The sequence below is a fragment of the Megascapheus bottae genome, chromosome 6 (genome assembly GCF_031878675.1).
Source record: "Megascapheus bottae isolate mThoBot1 chromosome 6, mThoBot2.hap1, whole genome shotgun sequence".
Classification (NCBI taxonomy): domain Eukaryota; kingdom Metazoa; phylum Chordata; class Mammalia; order Rodentia; family Geomyidae; genus Megascapheus; species Megascapheus bottae.
Genome location: NC_143514.1, coordinates 36,254,443 through 36,280,820, shown reverse-complemented (window position 1 = coordinate 36,280,820; position 26,378 = coordinate 36,254,443). Strand labels below are relative to the sequence as shown.

At 34.4% G+C, this 26,378-nt stretch overlaps 1 protein-coding gene across 1 annotated transcript in view; it reads right to left on the bottom strand.

Moving 5' to 3' along the window:
• Window positions 1–26,378, bottom strand: part of Negr1 (neuronal growth regulator 1) — a 791,453-nt gene that overhangs the window by 159,820 nt on the left and 605,255 nt on the right. The gene's annotated exons all lie outside the window — the stretch shown is intronic.

The window sequence follows — 26,378 nt, the reverse complement described above, 5'->3', positions numbered from 1 at the left end:
AGCTGAGTTTCAGAAAGATGACTTGAAGGAAGATTGTTGTAAAAATCATATTGCTAGAAAAAGGTAAAGATGATATAGAAATTGATAAGTGCTTTCTATTACACATACTTTAGTTTAATAGTTCATGTTTTTTGTGAACAGTTGCATTTTCTAATAGTAATGTTTCTATGTGGTTATTTCTTTGCTTTGTGAACAACATTCAGGTAAATCCTGCATCTGTGCTATTATTTGATATCCACATAATGGAAATAAACATATAGAGAATGTGTATGTGTGTGTGTTTATATGTGCATGTGTGTGAGAGAGAAGGTGTATATTTGTGTGGGTATTCAGTATTCTGTTTTATTAAGTCCAGACTTCCTGTGATAATTTTTTTCTGTTTTTCAGGTCACAAATAAAATACATTATTTTGATATACAGTCACTGTTTGTGGCTCACCCCTAAATTATATGGGGAGATTCTAAACACCAATGGAAAGGTGTTAAGAGGTATTTGCTTTTTCTTTTGCTCTTTCTTTTTTCTTGCCAGTATTGGGGCTTGAACTCAGGGCCTAATCTTTCCTGTCATTGGGCTTTCCTCAAGGTCAGCGCTCTACCACTTGAGCCACAGCATCATTTCTTTTCTATGTATGTGATACAGAGGAATTGAGCCTGGGTCTTCGTGCATCTAGGCAAGTACTCTAAAACTAGGCCAAACTCCCAGCCAAGAAGTTTTTTCTTAAGGAAGTAATTCAGTCATAAGGGTAAATCTCTCATGAATAGGGTTAATGTCCTTTCAAAAGAGAGTTCTCTCACCTTTTTTGCCTCATGAGGCTATGATCAGAAATTAGTTCATAACTCAGCAAAGGCCCTTGTACAACAGAGCTCAAACATTCTCGCACCCTGATCTTGGACTTCCAGCTTCCAGAGAAGTAAGAAATCAAGTTCTTTGTTAGTCGCCCCATCTATAGCAGCATAACTGGCTAAAGCAATGAGTATCTACAATAAATATATGGTTTCTGAGATGCGTAAAATGATACGATTCTATCTCTGTCATTAAATTACTTTGGTGTCAACAAGAGCAATTTTTATTTATTATCAGTCAAATTACTGATTTCCTTAGATGTTACAGTAAAGTAATTTTCTCATCCCACTATGAAATGGGCCTTTCTGATGGGGTGTATACACTTTAAATCAGAAAGCCTCTCTTATCCCTCAAAGGCATAGTAAGCTCAGGTGCAGAATCATTTCTGCCTAGTGTGCCCCTGACAGATTGTCCTGATACCTGTGAGAAAACCTGTGAGTCAGAAGCAGGGCTGCATTTCCAAGATTTCTTGAGGACCTGTGGGGGTATCTATGCATTCCAAACAAGCAGAATCAGATAAGCAATTTATTCTTTATCCATAAATTATGTATTGAAATTATAATGTGGCAAGAAAACAAATGCACACAGCGAATCTCAAATACATAAAGTAAGTTTGTGACTACAGTGACATGAAAATGTTTGCATATGATATACATATGCAAAATCTACAAAAATATAAAATTCTCTATATATGTGTTATCTATATAATAGCTGTTAGCTGTTGTTAGGGGTAATATATGAAATTTAGAGCCTTGCACAATTCATTGAATCAGTTTATATAGAAAAGAGTTTGACTAAGGAAAGGACATAATATAATTGGATGACAGAAAGGAAGGGGATTGAGAGAGGAAAAAATCGAGTTCAAAAATAAGTCAGGTTAGTTTGATCATAGGAGAGAGAGAGAATAAGAAAGACAGAAAGAGATGTATATGAGTAACATTTAGACCATTTCAGGCATAATATTTGTTTATCATTTTTTATAATTATCAGTAATGATTCATATTACTCCTTAAGGTTCTAAAGGAATATTTATTCATTTAAACAATAAAACCCTATATTATTGGGGTCACATATAGTTCTTGCCCTCACCAAGTGCAACTTGGAGATGATAAATATTTATTTGGGTTATTTCTAGGGAAAGTTGCAGAATAGCTACTTAGCAAAAGGAGGCCGAAAGCATCATTATATGTGAAGTCATTGAGGGAGTCCCTTCCCACCTGAGCTGTACACCAGCACTTGAACCATATTTCAGATGACCCTGGGAATAGTTCAACACAAGTATAGCTTACCATTGGTCACTGATCCTGATTTCTTTCGTTAAGTACTACCAGTTTATTTTCCAGTGGTAATGGTAACCACACTGAATATTCAAAACAATTTTTATAGCTTCAGATATAATATACTTGTTCTCTTGAAATACATTTTCTTAATACATATGCACACACACACACACACACACACACACACACACACACAACATACAGTTCCAGGAGGATATTTTGCCAGTCCTGGGCTTGAGCTCAGGGCCTGAGCACTGTCCTTGGACTTTCTCAAGGCTAGAACTCTACCACTTGAGCCTCAGCACCACTTCCAGCTTTTTCTATATATGTGGTACCAAGGAATCGAACCCAGGTATTCGTGCATGCTAGACAAGAACTTTAACCACTAGGCCAAACTTCCGGCCCCCAATAAAGTGTTTTTAAAGCACTAAATATAATCGGAAATAATTTGTCTAGTATTTTGTTTTCAATGTGTGGACAGACAAAATCATTTTCCAAGGGGAGCCTAGGGTTGCAAAGGATGGTGGAGAAGGAATTGCTGAGTAAATTTCTGTCCTTTTTAAAAAGAGATATTGTGGTTGAACGAGTTTGCACTCCCACCAACAGTGTAGTAGTGATCCCTTGTGGCCAAATCCTCTCCAGTATCTGTTGTTATTAGTTTTCTTGATCCTGGCCATTCTAACTTGAGTGAGGTGGAATCTTCGAGTTGTTTTGATTTGCATTTCTTTTATGAGCAGAGATGTGGAGCATTTCTTCATGTGTCTATAGGCCATTCTTATTTCAGAGAAGACTCTCTTTAAGTCTTTGGCCCATCTTTTGATGGAATGGTTGTTTCTTTGGAGAGCTCCCCTATGACCCAGCAATTCCACTACTTGGCATTTACCCAATCGTCCAGAAACAAGGACATACTAAATCCACTAGCACAACAATGTTCATTGCAGCACTATTTACCATAGCAAAGATATGGAACCAAGCCAGATGTCCCTCAGTTGATGAGTGATTCAACAAGATGTGGTATTTATACACAATGGAATTCTATGCTGCTGTCAGAAAGAACGACATCGACCCATTTGTTAGGAAATGGAAAGACAGAAAAAATCATATTAAGTGAAGTAAGCCAGACTCAAAGGAACATAGGCTCAATGGTTTCCCTCATTTACCATAATCAGTAGAAACCTTGGACTCTTCTAGCAGAGATTTGCAATAGAGCAAAACCTAGATACATAAGGCCATACAGTATGACACTAAATGAAAGGACCTCTAGGATATAGAAACAAAAGTCAGATAATGAGTGATTGTTGTCCTTAATGTACTATGTTATCTCTCATCTCTTTTGCTGTCCCTTGGTTATCTCATATTGTTAAAGTATTTCAATTTGTTATCTGATATATTGGATATATTTATATTTGGTTATTTGAAATTGGATAGGAAAGGGGGGAAAACAAGATGAGGGTGGGGGTAGGGGGAGGTAAATGGGGACCAAGACATGAGAAAGGGTATCAATGTATGTGAAGTAATGCACCTTCCATTTGGCGAATGTAATGTAACCCTTCTATTAATTACAATAAAAATATATGGAAAAAAGATATTGTTTCTAATTTGTTACTATTATAGGCCCAGCTTCTTTTTCCCTTGTAAGTGGCCTTTGCTTTGACAAGTGAAACATGGAAATGGGTAATAATGTTCAAGAAGTAATGTACCCATGACCTGATGAGTGTAACTGCAACCCCTCTGTACATCACCCCAACAATAAAATAAAAGTTAAAAATTGTATTTCAATGCTGTTGGCACTCATGGAACTTTAAATTCACTCTCCCTATCTTAAACCACAGACTGTCTCTGTTCTGAAGAACCTTTGTTTTTCTTTTCCTACTAGTTGTAGATCATTAATAGAGGTAATATTCTGGGTCTATATAGCTTTTAATATAAGACAAATCTACATATATATGGCTATTTCTTAGTAGTCAAATACTTTTCAGGAGTAATATATAATGTTTTAAAATTTGTACTATAAATAAATCTTTCTTACGTGGACATACATACTTCCAGTCGTTAATTATTTCTTGCTGCGTAGAAAAGCATTCTAACAGTTTTTTTAAACTTTGTTTATACAATATACTTCATTATTTTATAAAGGGAAATGTTCTGAAACATTGCTGTGTGGTTCTAACTGCCTCTTTTCATTAAATACATGGGAACATAACAATTAAATTTTACAAACAAGTCATCTCAGTGCAGAAGGAACAAATAAGCTAAATTTTAAACCAAATTCCCAGGAAGTTAATGAAGTAGTTGAGGCTGATGGCTTAGGCTAAAACCCCGGTTCTTGTTCATTTATGCATACTCTATTTCTATGGGTTCATTTTTTCATAAATAGAAATGAACATTCACTGATTTCTATCGTGCAGGCCCCGTGCATGCTAGACACATAGTTCATCACTGTGCCTCAACCAAATGCCCATGATGTTTGTTTTTGAATATTTTTCATTGTCTGTGTTAACTGTCAGATTGAAGCAATAGTACAACAGGAAGTAAAAGAAGTATTGATTCTAGACTTTGTATTAAACAAAAATATATTAATGAGATAAGGGTTCATTTATCTTGTGGAAATTAATACTATAAAGCAGCATGAAGTTTAACTACAAGTGGCATTTTATCTTCATCCATTCTTACTCAGGCATATATTTGGAGATAGACTTACCTGAAGTTTTCTGAAAGTCAAAATGAAGAAACCATATGTATTTAGCACATGTAGAAAAGGTGGCAATCCATTATTCAGTCAAAACAGGACTATTCTCATGATGCCTGTTTCTGTTGTTAATCATAGTTTCAGTTGGCATCATGGATGTACTATTTTTAAAAAGGTAAGTAGCAGTTTCGGTATTCCCAATCAATTAGATTTACCAAGATCCAAGTTAAAGTAACTGACTAAGTCATACAAGACTAATAAGTCTGAAATGTGAGCTCATTATACCCCAGGAGATCTTTAAAGTATCCTTTAGGGCCCAGACATTTTTTTAAAGGCACAGTGTAAAAATGGCACAGTGTAAACTCCATTTAATTTGACTGTATTATGGCTAATTTCAGTATTAAATGTGGGGTGCTAGAACAGGGCAAGGGAGAAGGGCCATTCCTGCACTGTACTTTTGGACTATGCTGTTCCATGCTTTGGAGCTGTCATTTTAAAATTAACTTTGAGTATCAGCATTTGTCTTCTGTGTTAGAATATTGGCAATTTCTAGGTTCAACTAGACTTCATTTAGCTTTACGACAGGTTTAAAACTCTAACAAGCCATCTAAGCATGGCTGACCTCTTTAATCTCTATTCTTTATTCTTAATCACGACTTCTGGAAGTGCCCATTAAGCTTGTGACACATAGCAAGTCTAAACAAAGGCAGAAAGCAGACTTTTGAAATTCTGAGAAATTGTAATTGCTCCTAGAGAAAAGGACAGTAAACAACTGAAATGCAAGACTCTGGTCAAACTAAGAGTATATCAGTGTTGTTGCTGTTTCACGGACTTCTGCATCTAAGCTCCTAATACATGCTCTTTTCCCATATATTGAATAGGACATTGTTCAATACCAGTAACTTCCACATCATATGTCTTTACGGTACTGAGGAGAGCAAAGTATCTATCTGTCAGTGACAATTTTCAGGCATTTTTGACACCTGCAACCTTCTGTCTTAAGTACAGGTTTTCAGCATAGGAGTTGAACACACTTTTTTATATTTTTTATTGTAATTAATAAAAGGGTTACATGATATTTGCCAGATAGAAGGTGCATTAATTCACATACATTGATACCCTTTCACATGTATTGGTACCCATTACCCTCCCCCCCCACCACCCACCCCCGGTCTTGGTTTTCCCCCCTTCCCTATCAAATTAAAGAATTTATTAACAGCTCTGAAGACCTTAAAAGCAGACTTATTAGTATGTGTGGTTGTTTACAAAGAATATTTTCATGCTTATTTTTCAATTGCTAAGCATAATACTTTAGTTAAGATTGGAGTTGTTACTACGAAAACATTAGTTAATACATGGATATGACTGCACATATAATTGCTCTAGATGTTAATAAGTGAATGGATATAGCACATTGACTTCTGGTATTTAACAGCCCTAAAAAGCTCTTAGAGGAGCAGTGGATGAACACCAGATGAAGGGTGACCAGCTTGGTTGGTATGCTAATATCATCTTAAAATAATTTTCAGTTACTGAGAAAACAGGTGGACAGAGCACAGCTGGAGAGGGGTAGGTTTAAAAATCACTTCAGGACACCTTCTGATGGTTGCTGATGGTTTTTGAGAATTTACAAGTGCTGAGAGATTCGCCTCCCACATACACAATCACATGGTGCCAATGTGTTCGATTTAGGAACACTGGGGACCTGTCTATATGGCTGTACTTGATGTGATGCTAGTGAGAAAGAAGGTAAAAATCTAGCATTTGGTAAGCCACGTGCATGAACAACAAAAACTTACAGAGGAAAATTGGGAGAGAGGCTTCAAGAAGGATATGGTATATGTACCACTCAGAAAAAAAGAGCTAGAATTATTGGGTGTTATGCATATTTGTCTCATTATGAAAATGGCTATTTTGTGATATGAAGGCTGTACCACTGACTGTATAGTCATGTCAATTAATATTTAGGCTCTTTATTTTTGATTCCATGCTTACTATGCAGCCTTCAGATTGTAGCTTGATGTCCTGTACAGATCATTCTACATGGTGAGAAGAGCTGTTCTTGTACACCGTAATTACTTTCTACCCTCAAACAGTGATTTCTCCCAACAAATTAACAGAATGACTTCTGATTTTAATGTGACTTCTTTTGTAATCATTTTGGGGACATAACAAAGGCATCATGTTAATATGCATATTGTACTTTCAGTCAATCTCTTCTTATAAATTACTAAGATGATGTTCTATCATCTTTCAGAACACAAGTTATCGTCCCTCTAGTTTTAGACTATGCCAATTTGACATAGACTGCTAAATCCTATCACACTGATTTTGAAGATTCCAAGGAGTTATGAAATAAATTCAGAACCTAGAATATGATACGAATCAAGCCTTTCTCAGACTGAGCCAATCTTCCGCCAGAACCTTGAATTTAGATGATACTACATTGCTGAGCTCTTGAAGAGGTTCACAATTCTAGAATTGAATCCAGAGTCACTGAGAAAAGAGTTTGTATTTTAACATGGTTCTTGGTATACATAAAGGCATAATAAATTTTAAGATGTGGACATACCCTCCATTTTTCTTTTATTCTCAACCCAATGCCAGTCAAACTTCTTTACTGGTTTTCTTACACTGCCGCATGTTTTGCCTTATACACTTTGTTAGGAATTCCATGAAACAAAACCAAGAGAAAGATGAAAATTAAATATTCAGACCATTTCTTGTGGGGATGAGATAATATTCCCTCTGAGATTAAAAAGCAAAACAAAAGAAGCTCAGTTACCATCTGGTATAAAATACTGGTCTCCCTAAACTGAGTACTTCCTTAAAGAAAGAAAGCTAACATTGCATATGTATACATACACTTAGGAAATTCATACTATGTTTCTGGGAATTAGTGTAGAAAACTGGTAGAAAAATGCAGGCTACTGTTTGGATATTAATAATAAAGTCATAGCTCGGACCCAGGAGTCTTGTGTTTTCTGTAGCATTCAGAAAACTGTGGTAAATTAACTTTAGTTTATAAGTATAGTAAAACTTCTGACACTTCAGTTATTGATTGGCACAGATTTTTGTCATCTTTCTTAGCAAAGTTGCAAAATAAGAAAACTTTCTTCTACCTTTAGCTATGCCAAAGAATGATTATTGCTTTTTCCCTTTGGAATACTTTCTTCATGTACTTTCTTCATGTGTAAAATAAGCAGAGGAAGATGATGTGTGATTTAAGTAATCAGCATTTATGTGTTAAGAATGCTTTTAAGTTCAGTATACTTCTTTGAATGCTGGAATTAACAAATCTATGCCCTGCTAGCCTAAAAGACTTGCGAATTTCCCAGTAATGCCTTAGTCATTTCTTTTTGTCAGTCCATCCTAATACAATATTAAGGATGTGCATATGTTCTGTGACATTCTGTGTATGTGTTATGCATTATTTGATCAAGAAAATTAATTTCTATTGAAATCAGCACACAGAAATGATTTGCATATATCTAGGCCAGTTTGATTAAAATAATTTTCAGATATCTATTCATCTGAGCTATTACAAAATAGGAAAATCTTTGTAAGATGAATGATTTTCTCATTATTAAATGTGAAAATTTTCTAAAACTGACTCTATACTTTGTTCATTTGCAAAGAAGGAGAATGAGAGAACTCAAAGGGGAATGGGAATGCATATTGCCTGAGCTACCCCAGTTCCAGAGCTCTGTATTTAGGAAAGTGGTAGCCCTGTTTCAGAGGTGGGGTTAAGGGGAATGTATCATTTCTAAAGGAGAAGTTCTTCTGCCTTATGCTCTAAATTGATCAAGAGTCTCAAAACTATCTGGCAACATTAAAGAAAAGCTATTGCTTTTGTTCTTCAACAGAAACAGTGAAGAAATACTTATAAAGCACCAACCCCAATATGAAAGAAGGCTAATACATTTGCCATGGTAAGTCTGTGAACTTGAGGGATGCAGACAAGACTGCAAGTATAACAGACCCCCATTATCCACTGGGTTGATATTCTGAGTTTTCACTTACTACAATTAATCACAGTGTGAAACAGAGTTGTAGAAAAGAAATAACCAACAAGAGTTGTAAATTGTACACAATTCTGAGAAGCATGAGAAAATGCTGTGTTGTCCAATTCCATTTCTCATAAGACATAAATCACCTCTTTCTCTAGCCTACTGTCTATTTATTAATTTTATGAAAACTCTCAGTTATTGGGTCCACTGTTGTACAATCATAGTACTTGAATAACTTATTTTGCTTAATAATTGTCTCCAAGTGCAAGGGTATGATGACAATGATGCATAGACTTAATATGTTTAGAGGACAGAAAAAAACTGGTATTACTGATGCTCCTTCTATGTACACCATTGGCTCAGGGTTCTTTATTATCCACAATTTCAGATATATACTAGGATCTTGGAGTGTATTCTTCATAGAGAGGATACATATGGGTTGCTTCCCCAATTCAACATCTTATTTCAGATCTTACTGAGCTGTTGATCAAGAACAAATTGTAGAATAAGAAAAAGATTAGACCAACTCAGAAATCTATACATTAGCCTGAAGTCCTATGTCCTCAGTGTTTGAATGAAACACTAAAAATTTCTACCTGCCAGTGGAATCAGTACACTCTATAGGAGTAGGTATGCCTTGACATTTGGTTTATGAAGTGTTTGGTTATAATAGGAGGATATTCATCCTGTTCTCTTCCTATTAAAATGGCCCTTCTTTGGCTAAGAATATTCAAAGCAACATTTCCAACTTCCCTTGAAGTCAAGTGTATTGTATCAGTCAGAGCCAGTAAGACATAAGGGTAAATGATGTATACAAAATTTTGTGAAGTATTTACAAAGGTAGGATGGAAACCTCCTGTCCTCTTTTCATTCCCTCTAAAATGAAATATAGATATGATGGCTGAATTGGTAAGAGATCTTGTACTTTGAGGTGACCTTGGAAACAGATGGTCCCCAACAGAATAAAATCACAGAAAGAGGCTCTGGTTTTGATACTAGGATGCTATTCTAGCCCTAAGCTGTTTATTGTAGGTTTCAATGTATGGAAAAATAAGGTTTGGTCTTATTTAATTAATGAATATTTTGGATTTATTATTTACTACAGTTTCTCATCCTAACTAACAAAGATAATTTAGATAAGTAGTCTAGAAAGTTACTCATAGGCTTTTTTTGCTTTTATTAGTTCCTTCCAAGTATCATAGAATTTTAATATTAATGGATAAAGATGATGAAAGTGCTCCTGAAATAGTCCTGCCTTTGAAGAGGAGGGTCTATAAGCACTTGGCCCTAATAGAATTTTAATGGTAAAATAAGAGGTTGGTAAAATAATTTTTTTTATTATGGAACTTTGCTTTAGATGTTAAGATTTCAAAAATAATTTGAAAGAAAACAAAGTTTAGAATTTTATGGCTGTGCAGGATTATCTATGAAGAAGCCCATGACTTTTGGCTACAACCTTCAATAAAGTGTTAACAAAGTTGGTGCACCAACCAAGCCCCCACAAAATGAGAAACATAAGCATAATAAGCATACTAATAAGCATAATGGTAAGCATAATCTGCTAGTGTTTTAGAAGCCACAGGTTATACTCAATATGTACAATGGAAATCATGAAGAACTGAAACCATTATTGGGTGATTTTTAATCTAGCAATGAATACATACACACATACGCACACATATACACACGTGCACATACATACATTTTATACACATACACATGTACACTATTAATTCATTTCTAAAAGAAGTATTTGGTTCCAGACCGTTTTAGCTATCTGTGTGTTTAAGCTTGTCAGTCTGTGGCATTCTCCTTTGTAAGCAACAACAATAACCACCACAACATCACATCACATTTTTTTAACTGTTACAAGCTAAGCTTCTCTCATGTTGAAGTTAACTACTGTTAAATAACAAAGGATAATAATGTCGTCTGTATATGTGAAGATAATGATTCTGAATCATCAGCAGCAGAGTACTTGCTTGGAGCTATTTTTCCACCGTGATCATACACACTCTCTCTGATCTCCAGAAGCCATGAGTATCTGTATTTAGATATAGCACTATATTGCTTCTTGCCTTTGTCCACTCTCTAGCTGAACTAAGATATCAAGTCTGCTCTTATACCAGCCATGCTGAATAAAGACTCACCTACCTCTCTTTCATACTTCTCATTTTCCACAGCCATCAGTTTGTACTGAGTGTGATAAATAGGCATTTGTGCCTACCCTTCTCAGCTCTATTCTTCGGCTCCTTTCATAACCTATTTAAAGACATTAGGCATGGACTGGAAATATTAGAAACAAAAGGGAATGAAATAAAACAACAAGCATAATAAGCAAAAATATTAAGTTGTCCTTTGCATACTCTTCCTTGTTCTAGGATGGTAGCAGTACATACTATTTCAGAAAAGTCATTGGATACAATAAACAATAGGTAATAAAAATTATCTTTATGGTCTATTTTCTTGGTCACATAAATATTATTTATTAGTGAGCAGTAATTATGCCACTATTAATCACAGAATTCTTTAGGCATAAGGTAAGATATTATAAGTTTACATATTCAAGTTATCTATGAATATATTCAGGGTCAAACATATTTAATTTTATTAGATTCCTCAGAGATGAAAAATTTGTTTCTGTCTTTGGGGGGATTTTTGAAATACCCTGCATAGGAAAAAGAGATTGACTCAAGCAATTACAGCAAGAATTGATGAGTGGATCAACAATGCATTCAAAAAGACAATTTAGGGAAATATAGTAGAGGCTAAATATTTCATTAAATCATGCAGTATTAATCAAATAGTAACAGTTATAGAACAACAGAGTGAATTAGTCTTAAGTAAAAATTGCCACAAATGTATATGATTGTCTAGAAACATATAAGAATATATATAGTATGTACAGCATATATAGAGAACATATAGTATATAGAATATATAAAGTATAAATAGTACATATACCTGAGGAGTGACCAAAGTGGTAGAGTAATTAAGGCAAATATTAAATACATGGGTATTTTTTACAGGTGCCATAAGATATACTAATAGCCAATAGTATACGTATTCTTCGTTATGGTACCATCATCAACTCGTTAAAAGTCAGGAATTGTATGTAGAAAGATGCTCTGAATGCTATGATGCTTTGAATGCTATGTTAAGGCATTATTTTCTTCCAACACCTTTTATGAGTTAGCCACAAGTCAATTTTGCCACAAGTAAGGAAATGTCTGCTCCAGCCACATACGCATTTCGTATTTACCCATAAGCTTTATTTTCTTAACTCTATAATTTACTACATTTTGTACTGATTGCTATATCTCTTGTTTCCCTTCCCAAGAAAACCTATTTGGGACATTGGAATAGAAAACAATTTTTTGTATCTGAATTTGGAACCTGACATATTGTATATTCATCTGCTTGTTTATTTGAATTAGGGAAGGGAAGGAGAAATATAAGATGATGAGACAAAGAGCAGAGGGTGAACCAGTGTAACAGTGATATTCACAGAACATTATGCTGAAAATGAACTTTAAAACTTGGGAGAGGGTGGGGAGAGGGAAAGTAGGAGAAAATCTTGGGAGGGGTAACGATATTCAAAAAGTGATGTACTCACTAAGTCATGAATGTAACTGTACCCCTTCTATACATCACCCTGACAATAAAATAAAATTTAAACAATAAAATAAAATAATTTTTGGACAAAGCACAAGAAACAGAGGTGAAACTAGACAAGTGAGATGTCAGAAAAAAATAAGAATTTTCTGCCCAGCAAAGAAAATGTTACCAGAGTAATGGGAAACATACAGAATGTGGAAATAAAACTTTAAAATCTTTTTCACATACAGTTAATATCCAGAATCTCAATAGCAATAAATTTTCAAAATCTCAATAGCCATAAAAGAAATAGAAGTAATTGGAACTTAGCAATACATATTTTCTCAAAGGAGACATAAAAATGACTGACAAATATATAAAGAATTTCCAACATTACTAGCTATAAGAGAAGTGCAAATTCAAAACACAAAGAAATATCTCACTTAGAAATGGAAACTTTTACAATGACAAAAGATAACCCTGACAAGGATGTGGAGAAAATAGAACCCCTCACATTGTTTTGCAAAATGTAAATTAATTAGTCTAGCATGGAGAAGCTTACTAAGAGGTTACTTGCCTCTCTCTCTCTCTCTCTCTCTCTCTCTCTCTCTCTCTCTCTCTCTCTCTCTCTCTCTCTCGTGTGTGTGTGTGTGTGTGTGTGTGTGTGTGTGTGTAAGAATTAGGCACTAGATTTGATACTTAGAGTGAAAGGAAAGAAGAAAGGAAGAAAGAAAGAAAGGAAAAAAGAAGGAAGGACGGAAGGAAAGAAAGAAAGAAAGAAAGAAAGAAAGAAAGAAAGAAAATGAAGGAGGGAGGGAGAGAAGGCAGGAAGGAAGGAAAAAGAGAGAGAAAGAAGGAAAAAGAAAGGAGGGAAGGAAGGAAGGAAGGAAGGAAGGAAGGAATGGGAAAATGAGGGAGAAATAGAAACTGCCATCGATTTAGCAATCCCACTGTTAGACCCACAGTCAGAGGGATAGAAATCATTATGTTGAAGAAGCATCTTTTACTTTCATATGTACTGAAGCTCTGTTCACAACAACCAAGTACCTAAGAAGTACAACTTATTTCCATTGACTGGTGAAGGTCTATAGAAAGTGAAATAATATTTACCCAAAGGAATGAATAAGATTATGTCATTTGCAATAATCTGAATGAAACAAGAGATTATTATTATTACTATTATTATTATTATTATTATTATTATTATGTCAGTTGTGGGGCTTGAACTCTGGTACTGGGAGCTGTCCTGGAGAACTTCCGCTCAAGGATACCAACCAATCCCTTGAGCCACCGCACCACTTTTGGTTTTCTGGTGGTTAATTGGAGTAAAAGTCTCACAGACTTTAGTGCCTGGACATTCCTCAGATCTCAGTCTCCTGAGTATTAAGGATTATCGAAATGAGCCATCTTGTCTGGCTTGAGATCATTATATTAAGTGATGCAAATCCAGTACAAACATTTAAATATCACCTGATCTTTCTTATGTATAAGGGAAATTTACAAATTACTGTTCTCATACAAATTGAGAATAGATTAGCTGGTAATCAGAGACCAGGGAGAGTGATAGGGAGGACAGAATGGGTTATTGTCAAGGATATAACCTTCTGATTCAAGAAGTTTATATATGACTTCAAGAAACCATAAAAAATGTGTTTGAATGTTTTACCTCACTAACTGATACATATTTGCAATACACAAATGTTTAACCTGATGTAACCATCATAGAATGTAGACATGTACCAAAATTTCTCGTAGTACCCTAAAAATATGTGCATTTTCCAATTTTATTTACAAATCCAAGCTTGAATTACATTTATCAGCTCAATTTGAATTGAACTTTTCTTTTTTTTTTTTTTTTTGCCAGTCTTGGGCTTGAGCTCAGGGCCTGAGCACTGTCCTTGGATTTTCTCAAGGCTAGAGCTCTACCACTTGAGCCTCAGCACCACTTCCAGCTTTTTTCTATGTATGTGGTACCGAGGAATCGAACTCGGGTTTTCATGCATGCTAGGCAAGCACTTTAACCACTAGGCCAAACTCCCAGGCCTGAACTTTTCAATTAGAAAAGTAAATTGTTACTCAAAGGTTAAAAATCAAAGTACGATGGCTCATTTCTGCATTCCCACACCTCATGGGACTAGATATTTTGGTCAACAAACTGAATGATAAGAATACTTAACATTTGCAAAGTATGACATCAGTGGCTAATCATATAGCTCAAGGTATTCTGTTTTCCATCTCAAGTTTCTCCATTTAAATAAGCAAGAATGATAAAAAATGAATAAAATTATTCATTTTTTCATAGGTGGGAAGAATTGAGTTGATATGAAAGACAATTAACCACTTACTTCAAAGAATTTCAAATATGTATTATTCTTCTCATTTTGGCACAGTTAGGGAGACAAACTTGGATTTTGTTTTTATTGTGATATTAATACGAGACCTTGAAAGATTTTCTGATGGGGTGATACATTTTCCCCTCTGGCTTCAAAGGACTAAAATATTACTAGATAACCCCCCCCCGAGGTCTCATAACTTAACTCTAAAAGATAATGTTGCTTAAAACTGTGAAAATGAAGGCAGTTGTGTGAGGAGAATGGTTAATACAAAATTGGTATACAGAATCAGGGGAAATCCATGAAGAAATGGAAGTACATGACAAAAGACTATTGTAAATACCTTAGGTGAATATTTTAGAATATGTCCATTTATTATCTTTTTATTTTTGTACAGATCAGTTTCAATTCTGTCAATTAATGTGTACAGTGCATTTTTATGAGTTTCGTGCCTACTGGTATCTCCCTTATCCTTCCCAAAACCACCTAGCCTCTCACCAAAGTAAGTATCTGTAATTTTTCTCCATGTCCATTTTGTCAAATATTTTAAGAAGAAAAGAAGGAGGTCTTGCCATGTATAATACAATTCTAAAGAGACTTGTCAAATTTAGTTTGCTTCTATCACAGTAAAAATGGTTTTGTGAACTTCTGCTTTTAGAACTACAAGATGCAATCTGTTTCTGACCTTTTCCTCTATTCATTAACAGCATATTTTACTGACTTATAGTTTCCTCATTAATTTTCACTTCTCCTAAATTTTAGCATACATATTGAAGGATTAGAATTCATCTCATCAGTGTATCCTGGGGAATGCAAAGCCTTCTCGAATGAAAACAAATGAAAAACAAGCAAACAAATCATCTTCTGGGCAACCAATTCTGTGACCAAGAGAATATTTTTGAAAAGCAAGCTTTTCCCCAGGAACGTGTGAGAAAATCTTCCTGCAAATTTCAAGCAAAACCAAGTTGCTTCCTAAATTGGCCATTTGCACTCCAGGGCTAAAGCTGAAAACACACAGAATTGCCTGAGTAATTCAATTGCAGGCAGAATCGATTCAAGTGTGAATGCTGCCCTGGTCAAAGGTTGGCCCTTAGGCTGCAACTTAAATCAATTTTAGATAAGCTAAGTTTGATTACATTTTCAGTGATGAAGCATTCAAAAGCATTTTAGCTTGCCTATTCAGAGGTTGTTTAGCTCTGTCACAAATTTATATTGTTTAGAGAAGTATCTATCTATCTGTCTTTTTGGTGATGATCAAGTCTTAGGGTGGAAGAGAAATTGCAGGAAAAACAAAAGTAAAAAAAAAGAGAAATGATCTACAAACTTAAAAACAGATGGACAGATAGTACTCAGAAGATGAGAAGCAACCATTGATAATATGTGAATGAACATTTTTGTTCGTTTGTAGTAACTTACAATGACCTTAAGAATAAGAGCAAGAGGGTACAAGAGCATATCCTAGTGGTAGCATGCTTGTCTAGCATGCATGGAGTCCTAGGTTCAATTCCTCAGTACGACATACACAGAAAAAGCCAGGAGTCATATCGACTGGACAGAGCCCAGTCCCTGAATTTAAGGCCCAGGACTGATAAAAAAAAAAAAAAGAGGAAGAGGAAGAAAGTCTAGAAGGGATTGGTGGAAAAAGAAAATAAATGGAAAAATTACCAAGAAAGTGAAACATGGCAATCTAAGATTATCTTGAAAAGGAGGCCCATTCTTTTAAGTACTGCTGGCAGAAGGGATGTTGGGAAAATACAGGTGGTTCAATAGTTTGAAATCAAATGGATGCAAGAAACAATGTGAGATAAGAGTCCCAACAGGCAATATGCTATCCTGTGAGAAGTGAACTTTTTTCATTGCTCTTCTCCCTGAAGAGTGAATCCAGCAGAGTTGTGCAGCCATGGCTTATGCAAGGCTTCCCAAAAATGTGTTAACTCAATATCACTCAGTATAATAGTTTTATTTGACCCATTTTGGTACAGTATCTCATTATTGCATAGATTTTAATGCTTTTAAGAAGTTGAGTTGTTCTTTTTTGAGAAATACAAATAGCCTTACAATTAGGACCATTAATTGCAGGAGTGCCCATTAGTATCTTTCTAGTTTTAGGAAGACATAGTGCTAATATTTTGTCTTATGAGGTATTTTAGAAGGAATGTGTAGTGACCTGATGGTTTCACTGACAAAAATTATGATCCACCTCACTAATTAGCCAACTCTACATGTGTACTAATTGGACTATTTTTTTAAAAAAATCAAAGAATGGAACAGAAGAGTTTTAGCACCTAAAACCACATTTCAGAACAAGGGAAATCGAGTTGCTTCTTTGTTAAAACTGTTAAAAGTGAATTCTGGCTCAAGGGAAAAAAAAGAAGGTAATACTGGGGAAAATTCAATCTACTATAAATGTGGGCCACAGCATAGGTGAAATAACATTTCCACACAAGCAAGTCTTGCTTGATTTATTCAAATCTTATTTAAGTTTATACTATGTGGATAGCTAATTTGTGTCTCCATAGAGAAATCCCAATTGAATTACATTTATAAGTAAGGAAATCCAGCCCACGCTGAATAGACACATCTGAAGAGGACATGTTATTTTCTGTCTCCCTAGTGGTTTTATGGACACTAACACTGAATTTACAGTGGTTTAGAGGAAGCTGGGCCATTGAAATATCATTGCTTTTCACAGTTAATTCTGAAGCCCTTCTTTGCTTTTATCTGGAACATAAAAACGAAAAGAAAAAGAGCCAATTTCACTTTACTTCTGTTAGAATGTTCTATACTTTATGCTTTATACTGACAAAAGCAAAGAGGAAGCTTAATTACAAAGGCACTCAGATCTTTGAAATCACAGTTTTGTTCATGTATATCCTGTTTCCTAAAACTAGGTTTCATTTCTCAGAGGAAGAAATGAAAACAATGAAGTTGAGTTGGGAGGTTGCTCTTGTTGTTCTACTGTGTCATGAGATGAAGTCTTGAGCTCATTATTCAAAGCTAGCCACATTTCTAAGGACAACAATATTTGCCAAAAGTCCACTTCTCATTACCATAGAGAGGAGTCTTTTACACGTTCTGTCAGAAAACAGACAGGGAATGATGCAACTGTATCATTCGTGTATTCTTTTACAGTAGAATTTTTGTGATGTTTTCAAGTATACCAAGTCTAATATGCATAAGCACCATGTATATAGGGTCACACTTTGGCCTTATTAATTACAGGGTTATGACTGTGGTAAAATAAAGTAGGCAATGACCAGATCTACTGTGCTGTCTCTTCCAAGGTTGCAGCCAACAGAATGGAAGTTGTGAGCATAGAGGAAATTTCCTTGGGGAGAAAGAATCTTTGTGGAGATGACAAAATGATTAGACCAACAGTGTTACTGAACTAAGCCTCATGGAATCTCACTACAGAACCAAACACATTAAAATGTGATTTTTCTCCCAGTAAAAAATAATTTTGTGTTCAATAACAAAAATGTACAGAAGGACAATATTGGCAGAACTTTTGTTTTTTGAGAAGTAAATATAATTTCGAATACAAATATAAATAACTTCTTAACATTTTATATATATATCTTAACCTCTAAAAGCATTACAATGGAAATAGAACTTAGAGAACGTATATTCTGTCATCTTATGTTCATAAGGGAGGAAATTGTGGCCAGAGAGGTCACTGCTAAAGATGTCTGTGATTTTAGCTCAAAACCTAAATGACTCATTTTCTAGGATAGTAATGTGGTAAATATATATATATATATATATATATATATATTTGTTCAATGTGTTTTGGTACCTTATTCCTATGCACTTGAAACCTTTCAAGACTTTTCAATGACAATAACTAATACCACAGTGTCTATTGCCTTTATCATTCACTGACTCTTTGTCATCTAAGTGGAATATATGCATAATACCAGGAGTTGCAAGATGCAGGAAAATGCAAAGTAAAGTAATTAATCTTGTACAACCCTTCCTATCAACAAGCTTACTTTTCTTTCTCACTCATTACAAGTGTACAAGTGGGTGCTCATGTGCATGACTAATTTAATTGATAATAAATAAGAACCACCCTAATTATATGCATAGATTCATTAAGAAGTGAATTAAAGAACTGGTGCTGTTTCTTTGGAAATTACTGACATAAAGTTACAGATATCAAGGTTATGAAAATCTGAGATTGTCTATATTCATCTTCCAACATGTAAAATATATATATATATAATATAACATTTAATGGGCTCTTAATTTGATCAGGCAGTGCATTATCCATGTATTCTGTGTCTTATCTAATTCATAGAAATCATATATAAATAAAATATTCATTCCTATAACTGAGATGACTGAGTCTCAAAGATTGAGAATAAAGATAACTGTTCAAAAGCTCTCATACTGGATTTTGTTTTCAAGTCTGATCTGTATGATGCAAAGATAAAGATTTTTGAGACAAAAGTAGGAGAAGCCAATTTCTAGCTTCAGTGATAGTTGTTTGAGCTTCTGACTCATCCTTTTGGGGCTTCAGTTTCCTCTTTTATAAAAGAAAGGAATTGCTTTATGCTGGAAGTTTTCCAGTCAAATTCTCTGACACTTTGTGACATTTTGACAGGTGACTGTAGAAGTGTATCAGCGAAAGAAAAACATGAGATATTTTCAGAGTGATCTCCAAAGTCAACCAAACTAAACCCAATTTTAAATTTATTAAAAGTTAAGTATGTACAACATTCCGTCTTTTTGGTTAACGATAGACCATGACACATTACATAGTGGTCCCTTATGCTTATAAAGACGCTGAAAAATTCCAAGTGATACCCTAGGTATCAAAACATTAGCTCATCAGCAGTATTATTGATGTAAATAAACATATTGCATTAGTCATACAAAAGTTCAGCATCTGCGATTATCAAGTAGTTGGTGTTAGGTCCACTTGGAAGAAATGACTTCTTCCCTTGGCTCTCTCCCACTGCACCCTGGAAATCCCCGCCCAGCACCTGTAACCCTGGGAACTGGCATGCCTGGGGGAAATGGGAGGTCCCCACTGAGGCATTTCCCCATCCTCTGAGGTTGGATCCACTTCTGCTGTGTCTATTCCCCTCCCCCTCTATAACCTCTCACTTCCCTCCCTAAGCTCTCTTGCTCACCCAACTTGATCTTGGGCAGCAGGAGTCTGCTCTTTCCTCATGCAATAAACCCTCTTCTCCTGAACTGCGTGGAGTTTCCTTTCGGCAGACCTTACAGTTGGCAGTTATAATAAACGGCTATACTACTAGTTTATATAGTTACAATACTTTTAGCCAATATTTTAGGATATACTCTTACTTATAAAGCGAATTTATTGTATAGGGGTCTAAAGTATTATACTACCAGCAACCTCTTACATCTCGTGACTATTGGATATCTTGATTGTATCATGTTTATTCCTCTGAGTTTGATTTGATTTCATGTTGTTTTGTTCCTTGTGGCCATAGGAACATTACTCTGTATCAGGTATGTACCACATTTTTAGTAGATTGTATTATCTATGGTTCATGTAAGTATTCTCTATGATATTGACATAATCTTGAAATTGTCTACTGATATGTTTCTCAGAACATACTTCTGTTGTCAAGGTTTTTTCATCAACCTTTATTTGGAAGAAGGAAAGATGATATTAGCTAAGAAATAGGAATTGACTAGGCAATGTCTGAATCACCCTGCAGCTCTAAAGTTATATCAGTATGAGTAGGTAATTACAGTGCTAATAATATCTATATTTGATTTTAACTAATGGGAATTTGTTGATGTATAACACCTCATGATTTATTAATTTTGAGAATTCCCAGGAAACTGTTCTCAGTTTTATAATTTTGGTTATTTTTATAACCTTTCAGTGGCTGTACAGCATACCATTTTGTAAGAACAATAACTTTTGATCAGTGTCACAACTTTCATCATTCTCTCTCATCTCTCCTGATCCTACCCATCCCCTCAAGTTACCTGGTTCCATCTGCACACATACATTGAATATTATGATTGCATTCACTTGTCCTTCACAATCACATCTTAAAGTTGTGAGTATGAAGCAAGTTGGCTCACATAGTACAATATCTTCAATAAGCACCAAATGAATCTACATTTATTACTGACTCTTTAATGTAACTGAAAACCCAATCATTTTTAAGTTCAAGTGGAAGAGGTTTTCATTTCAAATATAGTTAATGTAAATTTGTGGAATCACTTTTCATAAAGAATAAGAATTCCCTACACTGGGAAAAAGTAAGAGGGAGCCTTTCCTGTAGCTTACTGGCATTTGGGGATATAGGAAGCAAATTGAGAGTGGAAATATAATTTGCAGTTAATTCTCCATTCATCAAACCAGTTAAGAGTACTGTTCACATGCATCAGGGCAGGAAAATCTGTCACATTATCCACATTCTTACTTTCTCTGGTTGCCTCTTCAATTCCTCTTTTGAATATCAGTTATAGGTTTTCTGGTTTTTTTTTTATTTCAAAAGTGTAGTGTTCATCAAATTAAATTGTGTGAGATAAAATATCCTCTAAGATGAGTGGAGTTTTTCTACAGTGTTGGACAGTGTTGTCTCTATATATTATTCAGTACTGGAACTCCATTATTGCTTTCACCAGGAAATTTTACCCACCAGTCAAGGTAAGTAATAGACACTTTTAGTGAGTCACTGGAAGTTCATGTGGGTGATATTTCTAAGGCAAATTCTTTGATATTTTGAGTAAGTGTACATATATACAATGCAAAATGTCTCTTCAGGATAGTGGAATTTTACACACCAGCAAAGGATTTGACATCATACTTTTGGAAATACTGTTATAGGGATGTTTGGCATTTTACTGTCCCTAGACAAAGACTCTGTCAATATGAATGCTCGATTTGTTTCAGATAGTTTTATTTCATAGAGTTCAGGGGAAGATTCTTTTAATCAAAACTTGTGACCATTGTGTAACTTCTTTGCTAATTAATTCTCTTGCCAGAGAAAAACATGAGGAGGATCAATGCTTAAGAAATAATGCACCCACTACTTGACGAATGTAACTGTAACCCCTCTATATGTTACCCCGACAATAAAATACAATAGAAAAAAGAAAGAAATCCTTTAGAAAACTTGTGGTCCTTTGTGAAAATGAAAATCAAAGCATACACCATATGATTTCATCATAGAAGTGATGGTTTCACTGGTTACGGAATTCCTTCTGAAGGGGTGGTGTTCATTTAATGACTTGATCCCATAGAGGGCAGGATAGGACCATTTGGTACATATTCTTTAAGGTATGAGCATAGAAGTGTCATCAGTTTGTCCCTATTCAAGAAGAAAGCACATGGTAAAAAATAAAATAAAATAAAATTCTAGATACCAGATGTTAAGTGAGTAAGGAAGTTTACTATGTATAGGTTCTCTTTTGAACTTAAAGCAATTCCTCCCTAGAGAACTTATCTACACTGATTCGCAAAATAGTCTCAAACAGTGATGTGAACTACTCTCGGAAGAAGTCCTTTCATGGCCCAAGAGCCTGGAATATGTCGTCTTTGCAGCTCCAGATGGTATCTTTGACTATATTGCGCTAGAATTGCTTTTGTTGTTGTTGTTGTCCCTCTCCTTCCAATTGTCTAACAATTCATGGAAATGGGGATTTTAAGTATTTCCAATAATTCTCTTCTCCAAAATATTAACTTCTTTCCAATGTTAAATGCTTTTCACATTGGAGTCAGTCCATACATGTGTGGCAAATGAATGTTATTGAATGAATTATTCTACTCTCAAAATACAATGGTTGCCAAAGTTCCGCCTTTATTCTTTGAACCTTCTGGATACCTGAACTGCTGTGCTGGGAGCAACACATTTAATCTAGACTTAGTGCCATAAACTTGGGTTATTAACTTAAGCAAAATTTGGGATTAAATTATAAATTATATTTGGAGTATTATTTCAAATTTTCATGCATTCCTCATGGTTCATTATGGGAATATTTACCATATGTAATATGTAAGTTACCAGTGAAATTGTGGGCAAATAATCATTAACTCAACTGGTCTATCATCATATTTCTTCAAATGAATAGAAGTGACCTTAAGGCATAGTAGCAATGCTTGTATTTATCCAAAACTTCTTTGTTCTAGGATAAATTTTAAGTGTATTAAATGAATCATTTCAGTTAATTCCTATCCCTTGAAGTGGGGGTATTTTCAATCTCAATTTGTAAATGAGTTAACTAAAGATCTGGAGATTAGGTAACATACAAAGTTACACACAACCCATGTATAGGAAAACTTGGATTCAAGCCAAGATCTGCTTGACTCCCATTATGCAAAATGCATATTCTTATTCATTTGCACACATACAAATACTCCAAATTATTTTTTTTCATTTTTGGTAGTACTAGTTACAGAAAAGCTTTGAACTTACATTTGTATTATTATCTCACCAGTGATCTGGAAAATATGGGTAATTTTCAATCAGCAGTAGATAAAATATTTTCAGGATTTATGCTAAATATTATAGTCACATTGCTGATTTCCAGTGGCTAAATCTCTTTTGGAATGCTACTACCAAGTAGTTTGTATGTTTGACATTGAATAGCATCATGCCAGGTAACACATTTCTAAACATGCTGTCTTAAAATTCAATGACAATTCAATGATGCAATAATACCTCTATGACCACTTTCTTGTTTAAAACATCTATAAAATATTAACATATACCAAGATATCATAACCTTTTGAATTCACCTACATCAAAAAAAGAGATAGGAAAGTTAACATCAGACTCTTCTATTTATAGTAAAAATAAATCTCTAGCTGCAAGTTCTCAGCAGATCAAATGTCAATGTTAGATCAGCTTAGGACTAACTACTAATATTGAATAATTTTAGTCATTGAATACCTTACCATAAAGTCTGTAAAGATGTAACAGTTCTTATCATGGGACATGGGACATTGTATCTTTAAAATGAGCTCACATGTATTAAAAAATAACAATTTAATTTGTCAATAGAATTGTTTTTAACGGTATAATTAAAATTGTATAATTATAGTATATTTGGAGATTTTGCAGTTGAAGTATATGATACAAATGACAAAATATTCTCACTTTGCAGATGGTTTTATGGTTATAGACATAGTGAAAATGGCTAATAACTTGAGCTCTTTAGACATTGGGGGTTCATGGTTTTTCTTTGTCATTTTAATCAATTAACTTTGTTAATATTGATATTTTCTAAGTTTTCTAATCTGTATACATATTGTAGACTCTAACTCTGTGAATTCTGTGAAAATTAAATAAACACACTCCATACAATGTAATTAGAACAGAGTATGGTACACAATAAGAAAATTATAATGAAACTACCTTCTCTTTCTACAAGTTGTGTATTGTTCTACAGTTTAAATGTACTTTGCTCATGAATTTATTGATTAGTCTATTAATTCTCTTTATTTATTAAAGACATATTAGTCTTGTTTTAAGAATCAGACACTGTGTTTTTGGTAAGACAGATAAAAATTTACAAGACACTGATCCTATCTTCTTAGCATCCTATGACTTGGTATATATATATATGTATATTGTACATATATGTACACAAATATACACATAATGTGTGTATATATGCATATTTATAGTTATAAGGGCTGGAGGTCTTGTTCAGTATTCAGAGGCTCTATGTTTCATTTCCTATTCTACAAAAGTAAAATAATGGCAGTGCCCAGTAGAAATGCTTAGTACAATAAGAAATTCAGATGTTTCTCTTAAATAGTTCTAAACATACAGACATTCCATCATACTTTCAGGATTATATTAATAATTACAGATAAGATTTGTTAACAACAATACTACAATGGCAATACTACTTTGAGCACCTCAACCCACAGAAATTCAGTGGCAGAGAGCAATGAAAAGGTGTTCTGAAGACTCCACATTGAAAGCTTTCTCTGGTGTGCACTGTTAAGAGTGCCTGAGGAAAGTGGATGAATCTACAGAGAATCATGTTGAGTGAGACAAGTCAAGATCAAAGGAACAAAAGGCATATGGTATCCATAATATGTGGCTATTAGATCCAAACAATACAAGAGCGAGGACTCAATATTTGTATACCCAATTCTATGGACATGGTATTGGAAATGTAAACACAAATACATAGACATAAAAATGTATGACTCTATAGACAATATTTTATTACATAGACTAATATGTATCTATGACATACAAACCCCAACCTAATTTTAAATATTTTCTAAAATCTAAGTGCCAGTGTTTGTATATATGTAGATTCTCTTCTTGAATTCTTGTTTGTTAAACATGACAGTTCAATATGATGTAAAAATCAATGTTAATAAATTCTTTAGTAAAAAAGGAAGAAAACAGAGTGTTTGAGAAATCTTTTAAGTAAGTGACATTTGTTTCTAATTTGACACATTTCGTGTAATGTAGTTTTCAAAATTAGAATGCGATTTACAAATGTAAATAGCAAAATGCTAGTATGTTAGAAAGCCTTAAATTTTAATTTGCTCTATAAATTCATGTACTGTTTCAGATCCTTTCATATTTAAATATTAATATGAAATATCAATATTTGTAATACATTTCCAGTCATACTATTTTGTGATATCTTCAATACTTTATGATGGTCATTATAGCCCTACTCCACATGACAGACATCATTACAATAATAAACCATCCTCACAAGAAACAATCATAAGCCCGAGTGATGTACTGTGGCTATTGGATGGCAGGCATGACTTTTCTGTCAAAAGTAAATGTGGATGGGCCCGGGAGTTTGGCCTAGTGGTTAAAATGCTTGCCTAGCATGCATGAAGACCCGGGTTCGATTCCTCGGTACCCCACATACATAGCAAAAAGCCAGAAGTGGTGCTGAGGCTCAAGTGGTAGAGCTCTACCCTTGAGAAAGACAAAGGACAGTGCTCAAGCCCTGAGCTCAAGCCCAGCACTGGCAAAAAAAAAAAAGTAAATGTGGAGAATTATTGAACTAAAATAATAAAATACGTGATGAAAAGTCAGAGGGTCTTAATCATTGTTATTCAAAGTTAATAAAATATTGAATTTTCTAAAGTATATTTTTACATAGTAGAAATATACATTTCATCCTTGCTTCTGCAAAATGGAAATAACCATTTTTATGAAGAACTGTACAATATATACAGTTTGGGGATATCTTATGATCATATAGTGCCACAACAAATATAAATATTATGGTATAATAAAATATTAACTACAAAATGATAACTCATAATTTATGAAATCGGAGTGATAGTAGACTCTTTAGTCTTCGTGAGCGTTTGGAGAAACACTCCATTTGAAAATTAGGAAAACAGTGTGGTATAACAATTTGTCACTTAACTTAGCTTCCAGAAAAAAAACACTGCAATATAGTGCTAGCTAAAAAGACATAGATCTCTTTCCATTTAACTGATTCTTGTGGCTGCCATGTCCATCTCTACAATGTGACTAGCAGTTAAGGAAGCAAGGCACTTTAGGTCAAATTCCTCCATTACTGTACCTGTACAATATCCTTCCCTGTTAATATTTAAAGTTTTTGGAGAAAAATAATATGTTCCTATTTGCCATCTTTATGATGCAAAGTGATAACACCCCACAATGTTCTT